The following is a 10,672-nucleotide window of genomic DNA, read 5'->3' as shown; positions in this document are numbered from 1 at the left end:
AATATAACTATCATCTATAGTATAGCTTTTCAATAGGAAAATATGCTCTGAGTGCCAAACAACTGATCTGTAAATCACCTGGAAATGTAAACCCATCCTGGAAGGCCTACTCTGCTCAGATGCCTTAATTCATCTGACCCATGAATCTACAGTTACAACCTAAAAAGTTGATGCCATGATGATGAAGATCTGAACTGATAAATAAGACGAAAACTGACACCAGATGTGACTTTTTTATTGTATACTTCATGCTGTCTAAGAAAAATAGCACACGTTTCTGGAGCAGCGCCATGTTTGAAGTCCTACAATTTTGTGTAACTTCAGCAGAATAGAGCCTGATGTCAGCAACAGTTTTCCTGAGCTAGCCATATGTCTTGAAGGGAGGATGTCAGCTTCTCAAAGAGTATATTATATCCCAAGCAATGCGGTATAAAGTACTAAATTCTATCATTCAACTGTATGGAACAAGATTCAGTCATACACACCTACAATCATGGGAGGTAGTGATAAAAAGATGTTATCAATTTTATTGGCCATTCAATAAAAATTTTCTATTAATTATAAATGATTACCCTTCTGTGAAAGTGATTCAGTAAATAAGTTTTTGTCCATCTAACAGAACCCTAAACTTTAAGAATGAATATTAAAATATGTGAAAATGGGCAAAGACTCTGTAATGCTGTATTTCACCAAAACTTCTTAGAAGATATTTTTCTCAATTAAAATTAACCTTGTGTTGCAGATGCCTAAAACTGAGAAATTTTGAAAGGCCAGGTGTAGCAACAGAGCTTTGAGTTGACTTACTAAGGATTATACTTCTTGGTTCATGTAAAGGGTCAATCTTTTCTGCTAAGTATAGCCATTCAACTTTGTTTACTTACAAAAAATATTTTTAACAATGATACAGGACTAAAGGACAATTTTCACAAATAGCAACTCTTAGGAAGAAAACCTTTGCTAGCCTTGGTTTCTTTTCATTATACATTACGTTGTTCTGTTGTAATTGACAGAAATAAAGTTTTCTTCGGAATTGCTAAGTTCAGAATATTTCAGGCCATCCTGTGACTGTTAGAATAACATATTTAAAAAAATTAATTTCTTTCAGTAGAATTCTTTATATTTTGTTTCTTTTTGGCATATTTGTCTGCAACTTAGCTGAAATTGCTCTGAGTACAATACTTTGGCCACCTGATGCTAAGAGCCAGCTCATTGGAAAAGACTCTGATGCTGGGAAAGATTGAAGGCAGGAGGAGGAGGGGGTGACAGAGGATGAGATGGTTGAATGGCATCACCAACTCAATGGATATGTTTGAGCAAACTCAGGGAGATGGTGGAGGACAGACAGCCCTGGTGTGCTGCAGGTCATGTGGTTGCAAAGAGTCAGAAATGACTTAGCAACTGAACAACTGTTCACAGAACAAATAAGATCCTTGAAGAGACTATATATATTTATTATACCCTATTCATAACTTTTTTCTTGTGTTTTAATTCTACTTTGCAATTTATAAATTTTATGTAAGTTCTGAGTTTGCTCATCATCATGTTTGTATAGTCACTTCTGTCAGGGAAACAAGACTGTTATATTTTCTTGAAAGAACTGCATTCTTCCCTTGAAGATAATGTTTTAGATACTTGGAGTAGGGTTGATAAGTGATCTCTTTGGTTTAAATAAAGGAATCCATCTCCAAAAAGCCTCTTCCTCAACTTGTCTCTTAAATTTCAGTGTTTCTCGTATCTCCTTCCTCCATCTCCCAGATTACCTTAAGCAATCTTCTGAGTTGATCTGAAGTACATTTTCAGTGAGACCCAGAATGCAGGTGACTCCACTGTCTACACCTCCAGTCACATTTCTCCTGAGTCCTACTACCGTAAAACTATCTGCCCACCCCCCCGGAGGTCCCAAAGACTCACATCTATACCTATCTTCTTTACCTCACATTTTATAAAGCCTCCTATGAAGCTTATCTTAATAAATGACACCTCTGTTACCTGAACTGGACATGAGAATTATCCTACATTTTTCCCTTTCTCTAATTCCCCAAGCATCCAATCAACCCCAAAGATCTTATGGATCTGTTATACCAGAATGGTCCCAGCAGACCCAAGTAGAAATATGACACAAATTGCTACAGACCTCCTCAATTCTATGCCCACCTTCTCACCCCCAATTCACATGGGAATCTATTCTCTTAACCTTCAGGGGCTTGGGGAGCTGAAGAAAGAGAAAGGAGATCAGTCTGGTGAGATAGTGAAATGGTATAGAAATGAAAGCAGAACAGTATCTATTTCACCATCAGTTCAAAGGGACTATTCTGACCCTGTATAGAGAATGGGATGCATTACCAGTCACCTGGTTTTCCTGTATTTTATTACACTCCTTCAACTGACCCTCCACAGAACTACAAGGGTAGTCTTTCTAAACCATTAACTTAATGATTTCATTTTCCTGTTAATGAAATATCAAAAACTTCCCATAGCTTCAAAGTGATACAGCCACTTTGCTGCCCTATTCTCCCCATCAGTCCCATGGTCTGGCTCCATCAGACCACTAGTAGTTACCAGAATATATCCTAGTGTTTCATGTCACTGTGATTTCACATGTACTGTCCCCTCTTCTTGGGTTACCCTCCTCCTTCCTCACACAACCAATATGCTAATATTTATTTATTATTTAAAATTATTCAGATTTTGCACTCCAAAGAAAGTCTTCTTTGGCCCCTAGAATAATTTACATACCCATTGTATGTGCTCCCAAAGCATTCAACATTTGCCTCTATCACACTCACCAACTGTTATAAGGTCTTTGAGGAAGTATTAGTCATCTTTCCTTTATCCCTGTTCTGCCTGGCACATAATAAATACAGAATAAATTTTTCTGTATAACAATATAGCTATTTTCATAAATGTATATTTTCCTAGTTCCAAACAAATTGGTATACAAATATGTTTTGTGAGCTCAATCTGCTCAGAAGTTTTATAGACTCTATTCTGGGATATTGAAAGTCACCTCATATACCACACATAAATAATCAATTGTCAAACAGAATACAATAAAGCACACTAACTCCAAAACTGCATCAAATGTAAGCTGTTGTTCAGTGGCTCAGTCATGATCACCGACTCTATGCGACCCCATCAGTTCAGTTCAGTTGCTCAGTCATATCCAACTCTTTGCGACCCCATAGACTGCAGCATACCAGGGTCCCCTGTCCATCACCAACTCCTGAAGTTTACTCCAACTCATGTCCATTGAGTCGGTGATGCCATCCAACCATCTCACCCTCTGTCTTGCCCTTCTCCACCTACATTCAATCTTGCCCAACATCAGGGTCTTTTCCATTGAGTCAGCTCTTCACATCAGGTGGCCAAAGCATTGGAGTTTCAGCTTCAGAGTCGGTCCTTCCAATGAATATTCAGGACAGATTTCCTTTGGGATTGATTGGTTGGATCTCCTTGCAGTCCAAGGAACTCAAGAGTCTTCTCCAACACCACAGTTCAAAAGCATCAATCCTTCAGCACTCAGCTTTCTTTATAGTCCAACTGTCACATCCATACACAACTACTGAAAAAACCATAGCTTTGATTAGACAAAACTTTGCTGGCAGAGTAATGTCTCTGCTTTTTAACATGCTGTCTAGGTTAGTCATAGCTTTTCTTCCAAGGAGCAAGCATCCTTTAATTTCATGGCTGCAATCACCATCTGCAGTGATTTTGGAGCCCGAGAAAATAGTCTCTCACTGCTTCCCTTGTATAATGGGACCAGATGCCATGATGTTTGTTAGTTTTCTGAATGTTGAGTTTTAAGCCAACTTTTTCACTCTCCTCTTTCACTTTCTTCAAGAGACTCTTTAATTCCTCTTCACTTTCTGCCACGAGGGTGGTGTCATCTGTGTATCTGAGGTTATTGATATTTCTCCAGGCATCTTGATTCCAGCTTGTGCTTCATCCAGCCCAGCATTCCTCATGATGTACTCTGCACATAAGTTGAATAAGCAGGGTGACATTATACTGCCTTGATGTATTCCTTTCACAATTTAGAACCAGTATGTTGTTCCATGTCCAGTTCTAACTGTTGTGTCTTGACCTGCATACAGATTTCTCAAGAGGCAGGTCAGGTGGTCTGGTATTCCCCTCTCTTAAAGAATTTTCCACAGTTTGTCATGATCCACACAGTCAAAGGCTTTGGCGCAGTCAATAAAGCAGAAGTAGATGTTTTTCTGGAACTCTCTTGCTTTTTCGATGATCCAATGGATGTTAGCAATTTGATCTCTGGTTCCTCTGCCTTTTCTAAATCCAGCTTGAACATCTGGATGTTCGTAGTTAATATATTGCTGAAACCTGGCTTGGAGAATTTTGAGCATTACTTTGTGGCATGTGAGATAAATGCAATCATGGGGTAGTTTGAACATTCTTTGACATTGCCTTTCTTTGGGATTGGAATGAAAACTGATCTTTTCCAGTCCTGTGGCCACTGCTGAGTTCCAAATTTGCTGGCATATTGAGTGCAGCACTTTCACAGTGTCATCTTTCAGGATTTGAAATAGCTCAGCTGGAATTCCATCACCTCCACTAGCTTTGTTCACAGTGATGCTTCCTAAGGCCCACTTGACTTCGCATTCCAGGATGTCTGGCTCTAGGTGAGTAATCACACCATCATGATTATCTGGGTCATTAAGATCTTTCTTGTATAGTTCTTCTGTGTATTCTTGCCACCTCTTAATATCTTCTGCTTCTGTTAGGTCCCTACAATTTCTGTCCTTTATTGTGCCCATCTTTGCATGAAATGTTCCCTTGGTATCTCTAACTTTCTTGAAGAGATCTCTAGTCTTTCCCATTCTATTGTTTTCCTCTATTTCTTTGCATTCATCACTGAGGGGCTTTCTTATCTCTCCATGCTATTCTTCGGAATTCTGCATTCAAATGGAGGGCACAAACAAAACCTTGTATGCACCAGGACCCAGGAGAAAGGAGCAGTGACACCACAAGAGACTGACCCAGACTTGCCTGTGAGTGCCCAGGAGTCTCTGGTGCAGGCGTGGGTTGGCAGTGGCCTGCTACATGGTCAGGGGCACTGAGTGTGCCGGTGCATGCAGGAGACCTTTTGAAGGACACTGCCATTATCTTCATTACCTCCACCATAGTTTGGTCTCAGGTCAAACAACAGGAAGGGAACACAGCCCCGCCCATCAACAGAAAATTGGATTAAAGATTTAGTGAGCACGGCCCCACCCATCAGAACAAGACCCAGTTTCCCCCTCAGTCAGTCTCTCCCATCAGGAAGCTTCCATAAGCCTCTTATCCTTCTCCATCAGAGGGCAGACAGAATGAAAACCACAATCACAGAAAATTAATCAAACTGATCACATGGACCACAGCCTTGTCTGACTCAATGAAACTATGAGCCATGCTGTGCAGGGCCACCCAAGTTGGACAGGTCATGGTGGAGAGTTCTGACAAAACGTGGTCACTGGAGAAGGGAATGGCAAACTACTTCAGTATTCCTGCCTTGAGAACCCCATGAACAGTATGAAAAGGCAAAATAATAGGACACTGAAAGATAAACTCCCCAGGTCAGTAGGTGCCCAATGTGTTCCTAGAGAAGAGTGGAGTAATAACTCCAGAAAGAATGAAGAGACAGAGCCAAAGCAAAAAAAAAAAAAAAAAAAAAATCCCAGCTGTGGATGTGACTGGTAAAGGAAGTAAAGTCCAATTCTGTAGTGAGCAATATTATATAGAAACCTGGAATGTTTGTCCATGAATCAAGGTAAATTAGAAGTGGTCAAGCAGGAGATGGCAAGAGTGAACATTGACATTTTAAGAATCAGTGAACTAAAATGGACTGGAATGGGCAAATTTAATTCAGATGAACATTATATCTACTACTGTGGGCAAGAATTGCTTAGTAGAAATGGAGTAGCCCTCATAGTCAATAAAAGAGTCCAAAATGCAGTACTTAGGTACAATCTCAAAAATGACAGAATGATCTCTGTTCATTTCCAAAGCAAACCATTCAAGTAATCCAAGTCTATGCCCTGACCAGTAATGCTGAAGTAGCTAAAGTTGAACTGTTCTATGAAGACCTACAAGATCTTCTAGAATTAATACCCAAAAAAGCTGTCCTTTTCATCACAGGGGACTGGACTGCAAAGTAGGAAATCAAGAGATACCTGGAGTAACAGGAAAATTTGGCCTTGGAGTACAAAACGAAGCAGGGCAAAAGCTAACAAGAGTTTTGCCAAGAAAACGCACTGGTCATATCAAACACCCTCTTCCAACAACACAAGAGATGACTCTACATATGGACATCACCAGATAGGTGGTCAATACCAAAATCAGATTGATTATATTCTTTGCAGCCAAAGATGGACAGCTCTATACAGTCAGCAAAAACATGACTGGGAGCTGACTGTGGCTCAGGTCATGAACTCCTTATTGCCAGATTCAGACTTAAATTGAAGAAAGTAGGGAAAACCACTAGGCCATTCAGGTATGACCTAAGTCAAATCCTTTATGATTATACAGTGGAAGTGACAAATAGATTCAAGGGATTAGATCTGATAGACAGAGGGTCTGAAGAACTATGGACGTAGGTTCGTGACATTGTATAGGAGGTGTGATCAAGACCATCTCCAAGAAAAAGAAATGCAAAAAAGCAAAATGGTTGTCTGAGGAGGCCTTACAAATCAGCTGAGAAAAGAAAAGAAGCTAAAGGCAAAGGAGGAAACAAAAAGAAACAACAATTTGAATGTGACCCCATGGACTGCAGCAAATGTAAATTAACTTTTATTAACTCAGCACCTTTTTCATATTTTGGAATGCTTCATAGACATAATTATGAACATCAATTTCCTTTGTATTATAAATAAAAAGAGCTTACATAATGATAACAATTTTCAGCCTTAATCCTGGGATATTTAGTATATTAACATTTATTATTTTTGCCAGAATTAATTCTAAGTTGTATGGCATGCATTTTATAAGGGATGATCTTAGCAATAGTTGTTATTTTCAAACAATCCTTCCAAGAATTTTGAAATAGGAGATATGGAGAGATCCCAGACTCCAACCCAAACTCAGCTGGCATTGCAATGAAAGTCAATTTTTTTTCAAATTGTAACTTAGCTAGATACATCCAAATTCAGAGTTCATTATGCTGTAAAACACATAAAAAAACTCATAAAAAGTCTTGAAGAGCTAAACCCTCTAAAGGCACAAAACATACTCATTTGTCAAAGATCATTTGCTCAACTTGCTGGTGAGCAACTATTTAAACAAAATTAATATGCAAGTCCAAAAGACAAAAATAGTCCTTTCTCCAACTTGCTAAGTATCTTCTATTTTTAAAAATACTAGCTACATATTTTTCCAAATAAACATAAAAGTTCTCTTCCTGAACATTGTACTAGAAACACAGCATCTAACTTAAATATTATAATTTTTGAAAAACCCTTGATTTGAATAAGTCATGTATGCCCAATGAACAATTAGCAGACTCTCTGTATTATAATTTGAAATGCCTTTCACATTAAGGCATGTGTTATTATTTTAGGTATGGAAATGAAGATACTGAGTTGCCACCAGTGTGACTTGCATTTTGAGCTGTTTTTTCAAACAGGAATAATAGGTTTTCTCTTAGCCACTGCTTTTGATCAGTGGCTGGTATGTGTGAGATGGCCACCTGGAATTCTTGCATTGTCTATAACCTCATAATAGAGATTTAGGCATTTGAAAGGATAGAACTGATGACCTTGACTTCAGCCTCATGAATGGTAGAGTTCAACCAACCAATATAACTAATCTTAAAGGTACACTAACCATAACTCAATAAAGCAAATTCCACATTCAGAAATAAAATTGGATGGATGTTTCCAGAGACATTAATATCGTAAGCTCGGTTGTTCTCACTTAAAAATTAAATTTCATTAATGAATATTGCAGCTTCCCTGTGTGCTCATGCGTGCTCAGTTACTTTGGTCATGTCTGTGACCCTGTGGGCAGTAGCCTACCAGGCTCTTCTGCCCATGGGATTCTCTAGGCAAGAACACTGGAGTGGGTGCCATGCCCTCCTCCAGGGGATCTTCCTGACCCAAGGATCAAACCTGTATCTTCTGAGTCTCCTGCACTTCAGGCAGGTTCTTTATGGCTGAACCACTGGCGAAGCCCAACAGCCTCCTAAAGAGCCAAACTAAAAATAAAAAATCCATTAAATTAGCACATACTTCAATCTGAACTCTAGTCCTTTGATACATAAAATCTTGGATGATGGTGTTTGTCACCAGCTAATGTTATATCTTCCCTTTTCAGACAGTTTTTCCCAGATGATAAGTCTCTTCTTCACACTCTGCAATTTTTTATTAGCACTTCTCCATGAAATGGACCTTTTTGTTTTTAACTTTGCCTAGATTAAATTCCCTTTGATGTATATTTGATGTATATGTCAAGCTTCACCTTTGACAAGCTCAGCATTATAGAGCTCCTCACTGCCTCCTTATTCAAATGGCAGGCACAACACTGTTCCCTTCTCTAATCACAGCAGCATCTCCTAAAAGAAGCTATTTCAAGGTTCTCGGGGGGAAAAATCATGTTTAGTCTATTAGAAGACATTTAAGATGGCAGGATTTCATTTTTCTAATATATATACATATGTCTGTGCATGTGTACGAAATCGCTTCAGTTGTGTACGACTCTGCAACCCTGCAGACTGTAGCCCACACCAGGCTCCTCTGTCCATGGGATTCTGCAGGCAAGAATACTAAAGTAAGTTGCCATGACCTCCTTCAGGGGATCTTTCCCACCCAGGGGAAGATTAAACCCACCTCTCATATCTCCTGCACTAGCAGACAGGTTCTTTATCACTAGCGCCCCCTGGGAAGATAGAAGAAACACAAGAAAGTGCTGCTTAAAGCTTTTTGCTTTTATGTTACAAAAGCGACATGAAGGATCAGTCCACAATTACAATTATTGTGGCTTAATTTGACTACTGTGGGACTTGGAATGTAATGTCTAAAGAACACCAACAAGATGAAGTTCAAATGAAGGGTTCAGATCTCAAAGATAAATTCAGAAGTAATAAAACAGCAAAACTGACAAGATTATTCCAGCTTTTGTTTTTCCTGTCAACAGAGGGACATTTATTCACTTTAAGTACTATTTTCAAAGAAACATGACAGAAAATTAAAGAGCTATAAACCTCTACAGAAGGGACTATCACTCAAACAAGAGGAAATAGAAGAACCTAAATCCCAAACGTTTGGAAGATCCTCTAGAGTAGGACATGGAAAACTGCTCTAGTAGTCTTGCCTGGAAAATTCCATGGACAGAGGAACCGAGCATGCTACAGTCTATGGGGTCACAAAAGAGTTTGACACACCAAAATCACTGCAGACAGCAACTGCAGCCATGAAATTAAAAGACACTTGCTCCTTGGAAGAAAAGCTATGACAAACCTAAACATCATATTAAAAAGCAGAGACATCACTTTGCCGCCAAAGTCATAGAGTCAAAGCTATGATTTTTCAAGTGGTCATGTACAGATGTAAGAGTTGGACCATAAAGAAGGTTGAGTGCCAAATAATTGAGGCGTTCGAGTTGTGGTGCTAGAGAAGACTCTTAAGAGTCCCTTGAACAGCAAAGAGATCCAACCAGTCAATCATAAAGGAAATCAACCCTGAATATTCATTGGAAGGACTGATGCTGAAGCTGAAGCTCAAGCTCCAATACTTTGGCCACCTGAGCAAAGAGCCAACTCATTGGAAAAAACACTGATGCTGGGAAAGATTCAGGGCAGAAAGAGAAGGGGGCAACAGAGGATGAGATGGTTGGATGGCACCATTCATTCAATGGACATGAGTTTCGGCAAACTCCAGGAGATAGTGAAGGACAGGGAAGCCTGGTAAGCTGCAGTCCATGGGGTCACAAACAGTCAGCTATGACTGAGTGACTGAACAACAACAAAGGACATGGAAACAACCTAGATATCCATTAACAGATGAGTGGATAAAGAAGCTGAATGAATGGAATATTACTCAGCCATAAAAAGAACACATCTGAGTCAATCCTAATGAGGTGGATGAACCTTCCCGTTATGTAGAGTGAAGTCAGAAAGAGAAAAACAAACATCATATATTAATGCATATATATGGAATCTAGAAAGATGGTACTAATGAGCCTATTTGCAGGGCAACAATGGAGTTGAAGACATAGAGGAGAGCCTGTGGACACAGTAGAGCAAGGAGAGGAATTGAGAGAGTAGCATGGAAACATATAAAAAGCCATACTTAAAATAGATAGCCAGTAGAAATTTGCTGTATGATGCAGGAAGCTCAAATCAGGTGCTCTGTGACAACCTAGAGGAGTGGAATGGGGTGGGAGGTGTAAGGGAGGTTCAGGAGGGAGAGGACATATGTATACCTGTGGCTTATTCATGTTGATATATGGCAGAAACCAACACAATATTGTAAAGCAAGTATACTCCAATTTAAAAAAAGAAATGTATTGTGCAAAGATCACCTGCTGGCATTTAAAGAATAGATGTAAAATGAGAATGAAAAGAAGCCGAGATTCTATTTAGAAGACTAAGTAGACTGGTCTAGGTGGGAGCTAATGAGGGACTGAGCTGAAGTGAGATAATGAGAATGAACGGAACAGAGGTGAGCAGCATCTCTCAAACTGC

This window comes from Cervus canadensis, chromosome 17, assembly GCF_019320065.1.
Source record: "Cervus canadensis isolate Bull #8, Minnesota chromosome 17, ASM1932006v1, whole genome shotgun sequence".
Classification (NCBI taxonomy): Eukaryota; Metazoa; Chordata; class Mammalia; order Artiodactyla; family Cervidae; genus Cervus; species Cervus canadensis.
The sequence above is the reverse complement of the archived record's forward strand: the minus strand, read 5'-3'. Positions refer to the sequence as shown.